The sequence below is a fragment of the Prionailurus bengalensis genome, chromosome C1, assembly GCF_016509475.1.
Source record: "Prionailurus bengalensis isolate Pbe53 chromosome C1, Fcat_Pben_1.1_paternal_pri, whole genome shotgun sequence".
Classification (NCBI taxonomy): Eukaryota; Metazoa; Chordata; class Mammalia; order Carnivora; family Felidae; genus Prionailurus; species Prionailurus bengalensis.
The window spans coordinates 34,336,190-34,353,634 of record NC_057345.1 but is presented as its reverse complement, the minus strand read 5'-3'; the positions used below and the strand labels follow the sequence as shown (position 1 = coordinate 34,353,634).

The following is a 17,445-nucleotide window of genomic DNA, read 5'->3' as shown; positions in this document are numbered from 1 at the left end:
TATGGCCAGTCAAGGAGAAACTATAAAGACGAAGTCCCCTCCCTTCAACTCAGAAGGGCCATCCCAACTTTACAGCTCCCACGGCATTGGCTGAAGCCTTTCTTGGGACTGAACCACAGTCCAACTTCTCCCTCTGCACAATCCAGCCTCCCTTTCCTCCCTTTCCTTTCTTTTCCTATCAAGAATGTTGACCCCAAACCACTCCCCAGTAAGACTAACCTTTGTGTCAGAGTTGCTTTTTCAGGATCCAAGCAGAGACAGGCACTGTATTCTTGACACAACAACCCTGCCTCCGAATATGACACAAATACCATACTTTCCAATCAAAAATGAAAATACACAAAGTCACAATGGGATAGAAGCTTTAAGCTTAAAACTTAGACTCTCCAGGATGGGTGAAACAGGTGATGGGGATTAAGGAGTGAACTTGTTGTGATGAGCACCGGGTGATGGATGGAAGTGTTGAATCACTATTCTGTGTACCTGAAACTAATATTACACTACAGGTGAACTAACTGGAATTTAAATAAAAACTTCCCAAAAATAAAATAAAACAGACTCTCTACAAAAATTCAGAATGTATTATACTGTTAAAAGACAGACTCTTTCCAAGAAAATAAGTAAAAGAAACCATAAACATTTTAAGATCCGCTTTGAGAAAAGGAGCTTTGAAACTGTCCTAAAGAAAATGTTACCACCTGGCTTGAAATCAAATAAAATTATTAAATACGTAGCAAAGAGGTACACAATAGAAATTATTGAGGATCTATTATCCATCCATGCAGGTATTTAGTTTTTGTTTTTGTTTTGTTGTTGTTGTTTTGAGAGAGAGATCGCAAACAGGGAAGGGACAGAGAGAGAGGGAGACAGAATCCCAAGCAGGCTCCACACTGTCAACACAGCGCCCAGTGTGGGGCTCAAACTCACGAATGTAAGATCATGACCTGAGCCAAACAAGAGTCGGATGCTTAACCGACGGAGCCACGCAGGCACCCCTAGAGCAGTTGCTTTTTGAGTACTCACCACAACACAGCGCTGGGAGCTTTATTCACATGCACTATCTCATTAAATTCTTTCTAAGTTCTGCAGGCAGTAAAACTCAGGTTCAGAAAGCGTAAATAAACTACTTAAAGTCCCAGAGTTAGAAGTCCAAGTCAGGTTGGGCTTCTTCCAGAGCCTCAACTCCTGTGGTAGTCTTGCATATTGACTAAGTAATTTGCAAGGGGGAAGGGAGAGCAAAAGGCGAGTATATGTGGTTCCAAAACCTGTTCTCTCCTCTTACCCGTCTCTACTGACAGTAGGCACAGGCACTGCCTTCTAGATACACACACTCCAAGGAATGAGTTAAAGAACTATTCCATGCACGATTCTGCCAGAAGGAAGATACCCAGCACAAAACTGTTCTCTAGCAATTCAAAAGGTTCTTCTGCCCTCTTGTGGCTGAAGGAGACTACTACAGATCAAAGCTCCATTAAAAAGCTAAAATACCATATAAAGGCAATTGACAGTCACACAACACAGGAGGCAACTGTGATGGGCTCATAATGAACCAGATTTAATAACTCAAAAATTTGATCTTGCCACTCTTCCATGACAACTACTGCTTGGAATAAGATAAGAATAACAATACTAGAGATCAGGGAGAAAAACGACAAAAATCAGTATTTTTGTAATGATAATAAGGACTATGACAACCGCTACATCCATCCAGAACAATGATAAAAGTGTAAAACATTCTAAACCCCAAACAAAAATCCTCATCTTTACTTTCCACACGTAACAATGTATTTTAGAAATCTTCTCACAGCAGCCAATACAGAGCCTCCTCATGAGCCAATACAGAAGCTCCTCAGAGCTTCCGGGGCACAGCACCCCCTTGGATGGGTGAACTTGGCCCCTACTGGTGAATGCTTCGCCGCCTTCCAAACTTTCACCGTTAAAAACAATGCTGCAAAAAGCAAACAAATAAAAACTACGACAGTGCTATCATTTTGTAAGTGTGCAAGGATACCTGCAGATGAATTCCTAGGGGAGGAAATGGGGGGGTCAAAGGGCACATGCATGCCTTTGCACTACTTTTTTTTTTCAACGTTTATTTATTTTTGGGACAGAGAGAGACAGAGCATGAACGGGGGAGGGGCAGAGAGAGAGGGAGACACAGAATCAGAAACAGGTCCAGGCTCTGAGCCATCAGCCCAGAGCCCGACGCGGGGCTCGAACTCACGGGCCGCGAGATCGTGACCTGGCTGAAGTCAGACGCTTAACCGATTGCGCCACCCAGGCGCCCCATGCACTACTTTTTAAAAACTCTTTTCTCCCTCTGATTTTCCCTCCTCTCTCTCTGGCTGCTCCTTCTCATGCTTTCTTAAAAGTTTTATTTTAAGAAAAACAAAAGTTTTATCTGGGGTGACTTTCTAAGCAGTGACCACGTGTGCTGCTCACCCCTTAGTTATAAATTCCTCCCGGACTTGGTCTTTGGTCCTCTTTCATCCTGTAACCTCTCCCAACTATCATTTCTCTTCCCTGAAGGCAATCAAAGTTACTATTTTGGGGTTTTATGCTTCCAGAGTGATTTTATGCATATATATGCAAATGTATATGTACTGTGTATGCCTGTGTATGTATAAATATGAACATACATGCACGAGACTTTTCCCTCCCTTGCTCTACAAATCCATACTCTAAACTGAAGGAGTGGTAAGGGAACACTGCCAAGCAGCAACTTTCATAAGAGATGAAACTGAGGCCCCAAACCTTTTTCAACCTGCAGTTCTGTGCCAGACAACTGGAGTGGACCCACAAGGGAAGATCAGATTCGAGTACTGTTTCCTATCCTAGCCTACTGTAGGACAGGTTTCACCAAGTAGCCACAGATTAACTCAAGGGAAGGATAGAGCACAGAAGCCAGTAAGTCAAAGATCAGAGTCTAAATACGATCTTTCACATCTATGGTTATTTGCCTATGAAAGATTTTTGATTTTTTAAAAACATTTCTTTATTTTGAGAGAAGACAGCGCAAATGGGGGAGGGACAGAGAGAGACGGACAGAGAGAATCCCAAGCGGGCTCCACACTGTCAGCACAGAGCCCGATGTGGGACTTGAACTCACGAACCATGAGATCATGACCTGGCCCTGAAATAAGAGTCGGACACTTAACCAGCTGAGCCACCCAGGCGCCCGATTTTACTTTTAATGAAAGTTTTCTAACTACACAAAAGTAGAGAGGAATGTAATGAACCCCATCCAACAGATTAAGCAATTAAAACATTTTGCTAGTGGTTTCCTGGTTTCACTCCTTTCTTCTTTCGCTCTCTCTCTTCCCTTCCCTCCCCCCGCCCCTCTTTCTTTCTCCTTCTCTCTGTTTTGGCTACATTATTTTAAAATAAGTCCCTGACATCATGCTATTTCATCTCTAAATACTTTGTATGGACATAATTATAAGACAGAAAGAGATTTCCTTATTGTGACAATATCATGATCACATCTAACAAAGTTAATTTCTTAATATCATCAAATGCTCAGTCCACATTCATTATTTCCACAATTACCTCAAAAAAAAAAAATCTTTCTAGAGCTGACTTCTTAGGTTTCAAGAGAACCTAGAGCCAAACAAATTCCAAGCCCAGCGTGCAAGAGCCCATGACTACTAAATCTTAAAAGAATTTCCAGGTTCCCAAACCCCCACCAACAGGAAATGAACTGCTAAGCTCCCAGGAAGGGCATTCCTCCCAATGCCCATGCTGACGTAGCCTTGGCAGGTATGGGTTCAGGAAGAGCCACCCTATACCCTTTACCTCTCATACTCCCATCCCTCCAGTTCTAAGCAAACACTAATCTATTTTCTGTCTCTACAGATTTGCCTCATTTGGACATCTCATACCGCACGTGGTCCTTTATGACTGGTTCACATGCTTTCAATGTTCATTCACGTTGTAGGATATATCAGTACCTCATTCCTTTCTTCATATTCCATTGTGTGGAGAGACCACATTTCATTTATCCACTCATCAGTTGATAGATATCTGGGTTGTTTCCACTTTTTGGCTGTTATGAATAATGCCGCTATGGAAATTTGTGTACAAGTTTTAATTTGGACATGTGTTTTCATTTCTCTTGAGATCCTAGGTATAAACTCTGGGTCAAATGTTAGCCCTGTGTTTAACTTTTCATTTTTTAATGTTAATTTACTTATTTTGAGAGAAAGAGAAAGAGAGAGAGCGGGGAGGGGCAGAGAGTGAGGGAGAGACAGAGAGAATCCCGTGAGATCATCACCTAAGCCAAAACCAAGAGTCCGACCAAGCCACCCAGGCACCCTGGTAACCCTGTGTTTAACTTTTTAAGGAACTGCCAGGCTGTTTTCCAAAGTGTCTACACCATTTTACATTCCCACCAGCAGTGCATGAGGGCTCTAATTTCTCCACATCCTCACCAACACTTGCCCTGTCATTTCGATTACAGCCATCCTCCTAGGTGTTAAGTGGGGTCTCATCATGATCTTTATTTGCACTGCTCTGGTGACTCATGATATTGGGCATCTTTTCACGTGCTTACTGACCATGTGCACACAGGTTTCCCCAATATCCGAAAGCAGAGCATTCCTATGAAACCTTTCATAAGCCAAAGTGGCCTAAAGTGAAGAAGCAATTACCACTAATTTATATGGAAAAATGTTTGAGCGTTCCCAGGCACAAAAATAATAACCCCTTTAGGCTTTTCTGGTATTTTAGGACACATCTTGCTAAAGGATGCACAAAATAAGTTGAGATAAAGCACTGATGCTCACAGACACAGTCCAAAGCTTATGGCAGCTTGAGGCTGACACAGTGACTGTGGTTCCCGCGGAAGGAACTAGGGGGCGCCACTCTCACTGCTTGAAGGGCACGCTTCCTGGATAATAGCTCACTGCAAGACACCGAACGCTACTTTCTCTTTTCACCTTTTTTCATGAAAACAAAAATCCTCTTCAGAGTTCTCTCAGCGAAAACAGGTACTAATAATGCAGGTCTTTCGGAAAAGCAAAGTGGCTAACACAAACTTTTGCAAAGCAGGAAATACCCGCATCTTCTTTGCAGAGATGGCTATTCGGATCCTTTGCCCATTTGAAAAATTGGGTTGTCTGTTTATTTTTGAGTTATGAGAGTTGCGCACTCTATTTTTCCCATCTTTTCCATTGAGAATAAAAGCTTCCCAACCACTTAAGAAAGTAGTGATTGTTCTTTTTCTATAGCAAGAAGTAACTACCAGAACTGGTTTCGAGCTCACCCAAATCAATGATAGCTTCACACCATTATACAAGCTTTTGAAAAGCCAGGCAATCAACAACAGCTTCACCTCAATGACCATGCTTCTGAAAGCCATTCCATTTAACAAGAATCCTACTCAGACAGCTGTGTATCCAGAGCTAAAGGTCAACCAACCCCTAAACACTCTTACTTCTGAAAGTCTACCAATGCCTGAACTCCACTCTTTTGAAGACTCTAGAATAAACAGGGGTTCGTGAAGTCCTGGTATCAGGACCATTTTACGTCTTTAAAACTCACTGAGGATTCCAAAGAGGGCCTATATGATATGGGTTAATAATTATACGAACATTTACTATATTGGACATTAAAACTAAGAAATAAATTAAAAAATAATTTAAAAAATAAAACTAAGAAATATTTAAATAGCAATTTAAAATTAACAGTAAAAACCTCATATTATAAGTTTAAGAAAAATAACTATTTTCCCCCAAAATTAGCAGGAAGAGTGGCACTGTTTTAAATTTGTGCAAATGTCATTTACAGCTTTATAAAAGTCTGGATATGCATCCATTTCCACATTCAATCTGTTGTGAAATGTTTTAAATATACGAAATTTTTTTTGGCCTCTCACAGGTACACAGTTAGAAGAGGGAAAGGTATTATAATAACCTTTTCAGATGGTTATGGATATTCCTCTTTGATGCTACCCCAAACTCAAAAAGCAGTAGTTTCTTACAAGTTAGTGGCAATATTGAATCTGAAAGCATATCAGTAAACATTTTCATACTTTGTTACATTAACATCCACTGGTCTTACACTTTGAATGAATCTTTTAGCCACGCATAATTTGTTAACATCATAACAGTGGTCTTTTGGACATTATTAGTTCACTGAGTTATACAAAACTTCCAATGTTTTCACACTCATTTTGCCATATTAAAAAAATCACATTTGTTAATATCACTACCAATCTCATCAGAAACATGTTTAAATATTGAGAAGGTGTCAGTTTCGTGGCAGCAGACAGAAGCTTTTCAGAATTCTAATTTTCATTTGAAAGCTCAAGTTTTATCTAAATAACAAAAAAGTCCATTGTTTCCCTTGAAGTGACAGGTGTACTGTATTCCTTTTTGAGAAAGTCTCCCAAATTCCCAAGTCTCAATAACCATGGTTTGCCTGTCAGTCATTTTTTCAAGTAAAAATGGTGTTCCCTCAAAAGAGTAGCTAGTTCAGCTTGCAGTTCAATCACACAAGTGCTTTTCCTTGAGACAATAATAAAACATCAGTGTGCATAGTAGTGCTTTATGCATACTTATGCATATTTCCCATTTCATCATCGTACTTGTTTTGTTATTATTTATTTTTTTAAATAGGCTCTACACCCAACGCGGGGCTCGAACTCACAACTCCGAGATCCACAGCTGCATGCTCTACCAACTGAACCAGCCAGATGCTCCCATCATATTTGTTTTTTAGAAAAACGATATATACTCAAAGGTCAAGATTTAGTCAAATTAAGATGTTTCATCAAGAACTTCCTTCAAAAAAAATTTTACTTATTTAAGTAATCTCTGCATTCAATGTGGGGCTCAAACTCACGACCCCAAGATCAAGAGTTACATGCTCTACCAACTGAGCCAGCCAGACACCCCTCACCAAGAACATTAAGTGAGGGGTGCCTGGGTGGCTCAGTTGGTTGAGCGTCTGACTCTTGATTTCTGCTCAGGTCATGATCCCAGAGTTGTGGAATAAAGCTCTGCGTTGGGTTCCATGCTGAGCGTGGAACCTGCTTGGGATTCTCTCTCTCTCCCCTGCTCATGCTCACACACACTCTCTAAAATAAAAATTAGGGGCGCCTGCCTGGGTGGCTCAGCTGTTTGAGCATCCAACTCTTGATTTTGGCTCAGGTCATGATCTCACAGTTGGTGAGATCGAGCCCTGGGTTGGGCTCCAGGCTGTTAGCCCTTTTAGCTCAGAGCCCACTTGGAATTCCCTCTCTCTTCCCTACCCTCTGCCCCTCCCCCCATCAAAATAAACTTTTAAAAATTAATAAATTTAATTTAAATTAAAAAACAACATTCTCAGGATGCCTGGGTGGCTCAGTCAGTTAAGCATATGACTTCATCTCATGGTTTGTTGAGTTCAAGCCCCATGTCAGGCTCTGTGCTGACAGCTCAGAGCCTGGAGCCTGCTTTGGATTCTGTGTCTCCCTCTGTCTGTCCCTCCCCTGCTCGTGCTCTCTCTCTCTCTCTCAAAGAATAAATAAACATTAAACAATTTTTAATAAAAAATTTTTTAATAAAAAAAATTTTAAACATTCTTAAATGAAACTGGCTTTTTTTTTCCCTCAGTGTGTGGGGCAGTGAAAAGTACAATGACTGTTGGTTCAGTTTGGTACCCTGCTTTGCTCCGTGCTAAGGTGTGAGCCGTTGTACCCACCATCACTTTGCAACATCAATGCAAATGGCAACCCACTGCAATGGGCAACCATTATCTTATTATTAACATGAAAACGCTCTTGACAAAACTCTGAAAACCACTGCTAGGAAAGAGGGCTCTCTGTTTTGCTCTTGCTCAAATGACTAATACATTCAACTTTTTGTTTCATGTATAAGTGTTGGCCTCTTCTTTCAAACATTTGTTTGACATCCTGCCTTCTTTTTTCTTTTCCTCGCTACATTTTTTTCTTCTGTGAGTTCTGGAGTCACGCACTTTACACACTCTATTCATGTAGCAGTTAAGTGAGAAAACTCACCTGCACGTAAAACTTAGAATTCTAAATTTATCAATATATTGAACCCTCCTACCAAACAATGTAAGAAGAATACTTTAACTCTTAACCTCTCTCAATTGATATGCTATTACTGACTAGTAGTATAGTTCTCTCCCTTTGTTCCTATAATACCAAATATTGGGCAACAGCATCAATGTTTGCTTAGATATCCTGACATTTACCATTCTCTTTGCTTACCATTCCTTCCTGCGTCTTTCTTCTGGAATCATTTTCTTTTTTCTGAGGTTTATGCTTTGTAAGTGCCTTTACTGAGTATCTGTTAGTATGAACTTTCTTCAGTGTTTGTGTCATTCTTGAAACATGCATATGCAGGGTTCTAGGTTGACAGGTGTTTTCTTTACACAAAATAAAATAGTTCACTGTCTCTGGCTTTTACTGCTGTTCTTGAGAAGTCAATTGTCAGTCTAACTGTTGTTCTTTGGAAGGTAATCGCTCCTTTTCCTCTGGCTATTTTTTAAAAATATTTATTTATTTTTGGGAGAGAGAACAAGTGGAGGAGGGGCAGAGAGAGGGAAACAGGATCCGAAGTAGGCTCTATGCTGAGAGCAGAGAGCTCGACGCAGGGCTCAAACTCACGAACCATGAGATCATGACCTGAGCCGAAGTTGGACACTTAAACCCACTCAGACACCCAGGCGCCCCATCTCTGGCTATTTTTAAAAACAGTATTACTGTGGTGCCTGGGTGGCTCAGTCGGTTAAGCATCTGACTTCAGCTCAGGTCATGATCTCACAGTTCATGTGTTCAAGTCCTGCATCAGGTTCTGTGCTGACAGCTCACAGCCTGGAACCTGCTTTGAACTGTGTCTCCCTCTCTCTCTGTCCCTCCCGTTTGTGCTCTGTCTCTCTCAAAAATAAATAAAAATTTTAAAAATTAAAAAAAAACACAGTATTACTGAGGTCTAAATTAACATACAATAAACTGTCTATATATAAAGTGTACAACTTGAATTTTGACATATATCTGTGAAGCCATCACCACAACTATGATAAGAAAGATATCAACCCCACAAGTTTCCTCAGGCTCCTTTAATCCCACCCCTCACCCTACTCCATTCCCAAGCTACCCCTGACCTGCTTCTTGTCACTATAAGTAAGTGTGCCTTTTATAAATAGAATATTTTACGTACTCATTTGGGTGTGGCTTCTCTCAGCGCAATTACTGTGAGATTCATCCATGTTATTTGTGTATGAACAGTTCATTCCTCTTTTGTACTCACATGAGATGACAGACGTTACGTAAATTTGTTGTGGTAGTTATTTCACAACACACACATATATCAAATCATCGTGCTGTACACCTAAAACCAATAGAATGCTGTGTGCCAATTATATCTCATAAAACTGGGAAAAAACGGTTCACTCTTTTAAGTTCATTCCTTTTTAATGCTGAGTAGCATTCCATTGTATAGATGTACCACAATTTATTCATTTACCTACTGATGGATCTTTGAGTTGTTTCTAGTTTGGAGCTATTACAAACAAAGCTATGATGAATGCACATGTACAAGTCTTTGCATGAACATACACTTTCACCCCTCTTGAAGAGGAATAGCTAGGTATGTTAGGTGAATGTTTAATGTTTTTAAGAACTGCCAAATTGCTTTTCCAAGTGGTTGTACCATTTTCCATGACCACTTGCAGTGCAGAAGTGTTAACAGCTGTCCCATTCTGGACAACACCTGATGTAATCTATCTTTTTCATATTAGCCATTCTAAAGAGTTTAGAGTAATACTTTCTTATGGTTTTAATTTCTACTTTCTCCTAAGGACTACTCATGTTTAGTATCTTTTCATGTGCTCACATGCCATCTGCATATCTACTTTGGTAAAGTGTCTATTTACATCTCTGCCCACTTTGATGTATTCAAAATACAAGTTATTTATTGTATTTATGGTTTGCAAATTTTCTCCAGGTCCATGGCTTGCCTTAAAATTTTTGTTAACAATGTTTTTTGAAGAGCAAAATTTTTTACCTTTGATGCAGCCCAATTTATTAATGTTTTCATGCTTTTTTTTACCCTCCCTAAGATATCTTTAGCAAATTCAAGGTTACCAAGATTCTGCCCTATATTTTGTTTATAGTTTTAGCACTTCCATTTGGATATATGATACATGTCAAGTTAATCTTGTACATGGTGAGAAACATGAGTCAAGATTTGTTTGCTACCATTTATCAAAAAGATTTATTTTTTTCCTATTGAATTGCCTTGGTATCTTTATCAAAAATCAACTGGCTATTAAATAAGTAAGTCATAGGAATAAAAGGCACAGCATAAGGAACATAGTCAGTGTATGTGTATTTCCTTCCCTTTCCCTTATGTTCATCTATTTTAAGTTCCACATGAGTGAAATCAGACATTTGTCTTTCTCTGATTTCACTAATACTCTCTAATTCCATCCACACTGTTGCAAATGACAAGACTTCATTCTTTCTGATCACCGAGTAATAGTCCATTGTGTGTGTATGTGTGTGTGTGTGTATATATATATATATATATATATATATACACACACATATGTAGTGTGTGTGTGTGTATATATATAGATATGTGTGTATGTGTACATATGTAGTATGTGTGTATGTGTATATATATATACATATGTAGTGTGTGTATATACACACACACATACTACATATGTATATATACATACACACACACTACATATGTATATACACACACACACACACACACACATACTACATCTTCTTTATCTATTCATCAGTCAATGGACATTTGGGTTCTTTCCATAATTTGGCTATTGTTGATAGCACTGCTATAAACATTGGGGTGCATGTGTCCCTTCGAATCAGCATTTTTATATCCTTTGGGTAAATACCTAGTAGTGCAATTGCTGGGCCATATGGTAGTTCTTTTTTTTTATTACTAAAAAAAATGTTTTCTTAACGTTTATGTATTTTTGAGAGAGAGAGAAACAGAGTCAGAGTGTGAGTGGGGGAGGGACAGAAAGAAAGGGAGACACAGAACCTGAAGCAGGCTCTAGGCTCTGAGCTGTCAGCAGAGAGCCCAATGTGGGGCTCAAACTCATGAACCAGAAGATCATGACCTGAACCAAAATCAGACGCTTAACTGACTGAGCCACCCAGGCACTCCAGGGTAGTTCTATTTTTAATTTTTTGAGGAACCTCCATACTGTTTTCCAGAGTGGCTGTACCAGTTTGCATTCCCACCAACAGTCCAAAAGGGCTCCCCTTTCTCTGCACCCTTGCCATCATACATCTGTTGTTTCTTGAGTTGTTAATTTTAGCCATTATAAGTAAGCTCTGTGCCCAACCTGGGGCTTGAACTCACGACCCCATGATCAAGAGTCACATGCCCTACCAAAACTGTTTTGACAATTTTAAATTCTCTGTATTTTCATATTAACTTTAGAGTCAGTTAGCAATTTCTAGCAAAAAAGTGAATTTTTAAAAGAACCCACCACACCTTCTGGGATTTTTAGTGGAAATGTGTTGAATCCTAAAACAAATTGGGGAGATTCAGTATCGTAAGATCATGCCTTCTGCTCCATGAACACGGTGTACCTTTATTTCAATATTCTTTCATTTCTTACGCAGCAATGTTATGTGGATTTTAGCATACATGCTGGCTATTCTGCTCCCTAGAGGGTCCTTCCTGCATTCAGATAGGCTAGTCTCCTAACTATCACAGAATGTACCGGCATACAGAAACGATTACCCAACCACATTAAGGGAATTGCAAAGAATCCTATGGAAAATAGTATAAATCAAGTCATAAATCTTATTCCCCTTTTTCTCCCATTTCTTCCTCCTGCAGAGGCAACCATTCTATTGTTTAATGGATATATTCGCTTATGTTCTTTTAATATATGTATGTTTGATGTGCATTTACTCTTTCTTATCAACTTTATCCAGGAGTAATTTACATACAATAAACTGCTTCAATTTAATGTATACAATTTGAAGAGTACTGACAGTTATATACATTCACAAAACCACTGCCATTATCAAGACACAGGGCATTTCTATCTCAAAAAATTCCTGTGCCCGTTTGCAATCCATTTCTCCCTTCATGTTTCATCCAAGGTAACTAACAATCTGCTTTTAATTATTAATAATTAGCTTGTATTTTATATAAATGAAACATATAATATGTAGTCATAATATACTATTATACTAATATCAATTAATATTAATGTGTACTAATTAATATTAATATTAGTATGTACTTAATATTAATATGTACTTAATAATATTAATATGTGCTCATTCATGAGTTTAACATTCATCCACGATACTGAACGTATCAACTTTGTTCCTTTTCATTGTTAAATGGTACTTCACTGTGTGAATATGTCACATTTTGTTCATCCATTCACCTGTTGGTAGACATTTGGGTTGGTTTCCAGTTTGGAGCTCCTGGGAATAAAGCTGCTGTGAGCATTCATGTACAGGTCTTATTTGGTCATATGCTTTTACTTTTTCTTAGGTAAATACTTACGAGTGGAATGACTGCCATTTGGCAGGTGTATGTATAACTTTTTAAGAGATGCCAAACTGGTTTTCAAAGGAGTTGCACCATTTTACATTCACAACAGCAATATAAGAGTTCCATTTACTTCATATTCTTGCTAACACTTTGTTATCTTTTTTCAAAACTTAAGTCATTCTAGTTGATATGTTATCTCACTATGGTTTTAATTTGTATTTCTATGATGAGTAACAATGTTGAGAATCTTTTCATGTGCTTATTACCATTCGTACATCTTTTGTAAAGTGTCTCTTCAAATATTTTACCCATTTTTGGTTAAGCTGTTTACCCTCTTGTTATTAAATTATAAGAATTTTTTAATATATTTTAGATACAAACATATGCATGTACTAAATATTTTTAACTGAATGTTATATATACAAGTACTGAATATTCTTCCCCATTCTATGGCTTGTCTTTTCATTTTCTTGGTGTTTTTTAAAAGACTTTTTTTTTTTTGACAGGAAGCAGGATTTATTGGTGGGCATGAATGGGGAAGGGCAGTGCTGAGGTTCTCATGAGTGCAGAGCCCTCCATTTGTCCAAGAGGCCACGATTAGGGGTGTATTTGACCCCACAGCCATCTGGGATGAGCCGCTTTTCAGCCACCATGTCTTCAAATTCGTCCACATTAAAGTTAGTAAAGCCCCACTTCTTGGAAATGTGGATCTTCTGGCAGCCAGGGAACTTGAACTTGGCCCCAGGTAGGGCCTCAATCACATGCTCCTTGTTCTGTAACTTGGTATGGATGGACATGACGACTTGGCCAATGTGGACCCTGGCCACTGTGCCCTGGGGCTTTCCAAAGGCACCCCGCATACCTATCTGGAGCCTAGACTGGAGAAAGCGTGAGGCCAAACCTCAACGTCCACCAGAAGAAAACTGTCTCCAAGGTCCCTTAGGGCAACCCGTACAACCAACAGGCTGCATACACTACCAAGGAGGCTGCTGTTCACAGCCAATGCACACTGGGCCCCACAGGGAAAGAGCACAGTCGGCTTAATTGGCTGCAGAGGACAAACATTTTTAGTTTGGGTCAAGTTAATTTATCACTTTTTAATTTTATGGCTCATGTTTTTTGTTTCCTAAGAAATCTTTGTATTCCTGTTCTTTTAATTTACAAAAGTGGCATTGTGTTATTCTGTTTCACTTTTGACTTAAATTAGGTATTTTGGGGCGCCTGGGTGGCTCGCTCGGTTAAGTGTCCGACTTCAGCTCAGGTCATGATCTCGTGGTCCGTGAGTTCAAGCCCCACGTCGGGCTCTGTGCTGACAGCTCAGAGCCTGGAGCCTGTTTCAGATTCTGTGTCTCCCTCTCTCTCTGCCCCTCCCCTGTTCATGCTCTGTCTCTCTCTGTCTCAAAAATAAATAAACGTTAAAAATTTTTTTTTAAAAATTGTGTTTAAAGTTCCATCCATGTTGTTTTGTGTATATTGGATCTGTTACTTCTAATGGCTGCAAATCATTTCATGATATAAATACCCTACTTTTTGCCTACTCACCCCCACCCCTAGGATGGAAATACATTCATCCTCCAACTCCCTGAGCACACAAATAATGTATGTCTCTGGTAAGTGCCATGGAATGAATGAAAATACACACACACACACACACACACACACACACATTCACACACATACATATATATATATGGCAGATTTGCTGAGCTAAAGGATGTATGTATACTTCAGTTAGTTATTACAAGAATGTGTTCCAGAATGGCTTTACCAGTCTACTTCTCACTGGCAAAGAATACAGGTTACTATATTCTCACATTCCTGCCAACACTTGGATTATCCAGCTTTCTAACATTTCTTTTGTCAGTCTAAGGTATAAGGAGATATCTTGTTTTAATTTTAATATTTGTTATAGCTCATGAGTTTGAATATCTATTCCTATGCTTAACCTTATGGGTTTCTTATTCTGTAAACTCGTTCTAATTCTTTGCCCATTTTCTACTGGGATTGCTGCCTTTTTCTTCTTCGTTTGCAGGAATTCCTTGTATATTCTAAATATCAAACCTAGCAAATTTTATTTTTTTAATTTTATTTTAATTCCAGTATCATTGACAAATACTGAAATTTTCTCCTCCCAGTATATTATCTACATATGAACTTCGTCTATCATGTCCTCAATAGCACAAAAATCTCAATGAACATTCTCTGTACACTTGGAACGAATGTGTATTCTGCCATTGGGTAAAATGTTCTATAAATGTCAATTAGGAAAAGGTAGTTCATAGCGTTGCTTAGATCTTCTATATCCTTACAGATTTTCGACTTGTTTTATTAATTACTGAGAGAGGGGTATTAATATATTTGAACATGATTGTGGATTTGTCCCTTTCTCCCTTAGTTTTAACCAGTTTTTGCTTAATGAAGTTTAACACTCTCTGATTATTAGGTACATACATATTTATGTATGTCTTCTTGACAAACTGCTCCTTTTATCATTATGTAATAACCCTCTGTAATCTCTTGTCATATTTTTTGTCATAAGGTATTATGAGCTGAAATTAATAGTTATGCCAACTTTCCTATGCTTATTATTTATATAAGATATATTTTCCATATCTTTAACCCTGTTTTTACTGTGAACCTGTTTTTAAATTTAAAATACAGGTCTCTTAGGGGTGCCTGGGTGGCTTGGTTGGTTAAGCATCTGACTTAGGCTCAGGTCATGATCTCGCGATTCGTGGGTTCGAGCCCCGCATCGGGCTCTGTGCTGACAGCTCAGAGCCTGGAGCCTGCTTCTGATTGTGTCTCCCTCTCTCTCTGCCCCTCTAGCTCACACTCTGTGTGTGTGTGTGTGTGTGTGTGTGTGTGTGTCAAAAACAAAAATAAATAAGCACTAAAAAACAGATTTAAAATACAGGTCTCCTGTATCAGGACATACATCCTGCTTTGTTAACCATTCTGACAATTTCTGCCTTTAGCTGGAGTTTTAATCCATTCCCATTGAAATGTAATTGTTAACACAGTCAGGCTTAAGTCAACTGTCTTAAATTTGTTTTCCATTTCTCTCTTCTGTTTTTTTGCTCTTATATTGCTGTTTTCCTGCTTTTGGGGGCGGTTAACTATTTTTTAGTGCTTTTTATTCCTTCATTGGCCTCTCAGATAAATATGCCTCTTTGTGTTATTTTTTTTTCCTAGTAGTTGTTCTACCAAGGAGTTCTGCTAAGGAATACACATCCTTAACTTATCAGAGTCTATTTAGAGCCAATATAATACCTCTTCACGTCTGACATTTCCTACCTCTTACTTTACTCTTTCCTCACTTTATACACAACATTCCTACTTCCCACTTCTTCTTTTCACAAATGTAATAACTTTATGACAGGTAAGGTTCCACTTATCTCCCCTCTCCCCATTTCTTGTGCAAGTTTTGTCATATCTTACCTTTACATATATTCTAAGCCTCATTCTACGGGGTTATTACTTTTGCTTTAAGCAATTAGTTGTCTTTTAAGCAAACGATGAGAAAAAAAGGAATGAGTCTTTTATATTTGCCCGTTATTTACCATTTCCAGCAACCTTCGCTTTTCCCTATTGATCCAAATGTCCATCTGTTCTCACGTCCTGTTGGCCTGAAGGATAGTCTTTAGTGTTTTTTCTGTAATGCAGCTTTGCTAGCAACAAACTCTCTTAACTGTTACCTGAAAAAATGTCTTCATTTCATCCTCATTTTTGAAGGATATTTCCAACAGATAAAGGATTCTGGGACGACAGGTGTTTGGTATTTCTCTTTCAGTACTTTGAAGATCTTTCATTGTGTGAACTCTACTGGTTCTGGTGAAAGGTCAGTGGGATTTCCTACTCCCATAGAGAATGTTTCTTTTTCTTTGTCTTCAAGATTTTCACTTTAGATTTCAGACGTTTAACTATCATATGCCTAAACTTTCCCAATATTTATCCTTTTTAGAGTTTGCTGAACTTCTTAGATCTGTAAGTCAACGTTTTTCACCAAATTTAGGAAGCTTTCAGCCGTTATCTCTTAACATTTTTTTCTGTCCAACACTCATATATATTAGACAATTTTATACTGTCCCACAGGTCCCTGAGGCTTAGTTCATTTTTCCTCAATATTTTTTTTTCTGTGTTTCAGACTGGATAATTTCTATTGCACTCCCTTCAACTTCACTGACTTCTGTTATATTCAACTTACTGTGAAGTGAAATCTTCATTTTCTGTTCCTATACTTTTTAGTACTAGAATTTGTTTTTGGTTTTTTTATAGTTTTGATTTCTCTGCTGAGACTACTTATTGTTCACTGTATTTTTCTTTAATCCTTTAAATTATTTGTAATAGGAGCAGTTGGGTGGCTCAGTCAGTTAAGTGCCAGACTTTGGCTCAGGTCATGATCTTGCAGTTTGTGGGTTCAAGCCCCACACTGGGTTCTGCACTGATGGTACAGAGCCTGCTTAGAATACTCTCTATCTCGTTCACACTCTCTGCCCCTCCCCCACATGCATTCACACTCTCTCAAAATAAATAAGCTTAAAAAAAAAAAGAACAGCATTTATTTAAAAAAATAAAATAGGGGCAATGGGGTGGCTCAGTCAGTTGAGTGTCCAACTTCGGCTCAGGTCATGATCTCACAGCTTGTGAGTTCAAGCCCTATGTCGGGCTCTGTGCTGGCAGCTCAGAGCTTAGAGCCTGTTTCAGTTTCTGAGTCTCCCTCTCTCTCTGTGTCTCCCCTGCTTGTGCGCTCTCTCTCTCTCTCTCTCTCTCTCTCTCTCTCTCTCTCTCTCTCTCAAAAATAAACAAAGAAATGTTTAATAAAATAAAATAAATTATTTGTAATAGCTATTTTGCTATATGAGTTCTCTCATCTACAGGCTTTGTTTTTTCTTTAATATGGGTCACTATTTCCTTCCTGTCTGTTTGTATGTCTACT

The 17,445-nt window shown here is 38.7% G+C and overlaps 1 protein-coding gene and 1 non-coding gene across 5 annotated transcripts in view; both read right to left on the bottom strand.

Moving 5' to 3' along the window:
* ST3GAL3 (ST3 beta-galactoside alpha-2,3-sialyltransferase 3) overlaps nt 1-17,445 on the bottom strand; it is a 201,996-nt gene that overhangs the window by 151,493 nt on the left and 33,058 nt on the right. The window lies entirely within an intron of this gene.
* LOC122482334 lies at nt 13,431-13,563 on the bottom strand. The gene has a single exon (XR_006297122.1). It is a non-coding gene; the product is annotated as a small nucleolar RNA SNORA70 (small nucleolar RNA).